Below are 2,372 nucleotides of genomic sequence, written 5' to 3'. Positions count from 1 at the left end.
CAAGTAACCCTTATTTTACTTAGTAATGTCACATTCACTTTACTTTATCTCATCAAATAAGCATTTTATCATCTCAATCATCACATGAAGAAGGGTGAGTACAGTACGGTAATATATTTTGAGAGAGACTACATTCACATAACTTTTATTACAGTGTATTATTATAATTACTCTATTTTATTATTGGTTATTGTTGTCAATCTCTTACTGTGCCTAAATTATGAATTAAACTTTATCATAGGTGTGTATACTCGTATATAGGGAAAAAAAGCATTTTTCAATACTGTCCATACATTTCATACTATCATCAGTTTCAGACATCTACTGAGGGTCTTGGAAGGTATCCCCCTGCAGATAAGACGGGGAGGGAGGTCTACTGTAGCTGCATTACTCCAATCCTGCCTCTGCATTCACATGGTCTTCTCCCTTGTTTGTTAGTGTCTCTGTGTCCAATTTCTCTCTTCTTTTAAAGATACCAGTCATATTATTGAATTTGGGGCCTAAATCCTAATCCAGTATAACCTCATCTTAATTTGATTACATCTGCAAAGAACCTAATTCCAAATAAAGTTACCCTCACAGGTTGCAGGTAGACATAAATTTGTGGGGGAGATACTATTCAACCAACTATAGTAGTAAACAAACATAGAATCTAATCTATGCTTATTTGTTGGCCTTCACAATTTACAAGATTTTCTGTTATATTCTACAATGCCTTTAACACCAAAGGAGGGAAAAATAATGTACATTTAAGGCAATTACAGATTCTAAAGCAAGCAAATCTTGGAGAAGTGGCCTTTTAATATCAGTCAAATTACACCACCAGAAACTGATAGATAATTAAATCTGATTTAAGTTTTTTTATTCAAAATAATTAATATTTCTCCTTGTCATCAGATAAATGGCTACAAATGTTCACGTAGGTTTGTGCTGTAGAAAAGCTATGTGCCTTAACTGGGGAATATGATAGACTACAGGGTCCAGGGTCAAGTTCAAGCTCCACCACTTACATTGGGCAATTGACTCCCTGTGCCTCAGTTTCCTCATCTATAAAATGAGAATAAGAACAGAATCTCCTATCATGGCTATAGGATTTAATGAGTTGATAAATACAAAGTTTGTAGAAAATGTCTGACAAACAAGTAGCACTCCCTAAAAATTAGCAAAGATTATTAGGAAACTTTAGGGGCAACATACATATTGAAATCACCCCCACAAATATTAATACTTGTGTGCTATTATTATTTTATATCAAACTTTTTTTAATGGCAGTTTTGTTACTAATCATTAATTTGAAGAAAAGAAGGATTGACCATCATTGTATCAACAGCTGAGCCCAGAAGTGCAATTTTAGATTGAGATGGTTCAACTTTTTTGGTCACTATGGAGATTATCTACTGAATAGTTTACTTACTGCCCTGAGCTGTCAACGCATACTGTTTAATTTATAAAGCTGATCTAAACCTCTATGGGAGAAAAAGCCACCAATATTTCTCCAAACTTACTTGGATTTATTTTCAGTGTCAGACAAGACATAACATTTATTATGATTCACCTTAGCATGATGACATTTCATTTTTCTTGTTGAAGAAGATGTTCCAGAAAAAAGAAAAAAGCCCAAATATCCTTAGTCTTCTGGTTGTCTCATAATAAACGAGGGGATCTGCTTTTCTTCAGTGTTTCAATAACAAGAAGTGTTTATATTTCAAGACTAAGCCCCCACCGAATATTTACAAAATTTGTTGCGAGGTGTTGAACAATAAATCTGCAGTTTGAAATCTACATCAAATGTAAGAGAAAAACCCATTTTTTTAAAAAAGTGTAAAACAAAAAGTCAGAAATAAAAATGTAAATATTTTAAAGTCTTATTTAAATTTTTAAGTGTCTTTCTTATAAATAACACATAAAACATATTTTATCAAATGTTTTATAGTCTTGTCATTCAGAATATAAGCCATTATGTTATCTTAGAGGGATAAAGGGCATAAAGTTTAGATTATTAGAACTTTAGAGATAACAGAAGATTTAACACATAAATAATGTGTATGAAATTAACTTGTATGAATAAGATTTTACAGTTTAAGAATGAATCAGATCTTCTACTTTGGACTTTTATAGAGGAACTCATATCTGAAACAGTCTTTTATAAATAGTAGTGTGAAAAATTGTATTCTTCATTCTAACACCTAAATGAAGGCTGGAGTCTGACTTAGAAAATATTCACTGAATATTCAAAAACACTGATATTGAGTCAGAATTTTAATGCTAGATTTGTTGTAAAGTGATGATATATTTCATATGCAGCTTCCATTCTTCTTTCATTTTAAACTCACATTTCTGATAAAACTGTACACATACACACACACACACAC

The sequence above is a fragment of the Rhinolophus sinicus genome, chromosome 3 (assembly GCF_057876585.1).
Source record: "Rhinolophus sinicus isolate RSI-liver-muscle chromosome 3, RSI-T2T, whole genome shotgun sequence".
NCBI lineage: Eukaryota > Metazoa > Chordata > Mammalia > Chiroptera > Rhinolophidae > Rhinolophus > Rhinolophus sinicus.
The sequence above is the reverse complement of the archived record's forward strand: the minus strand, read 5'-3'. Positions refer to the sequence as shown.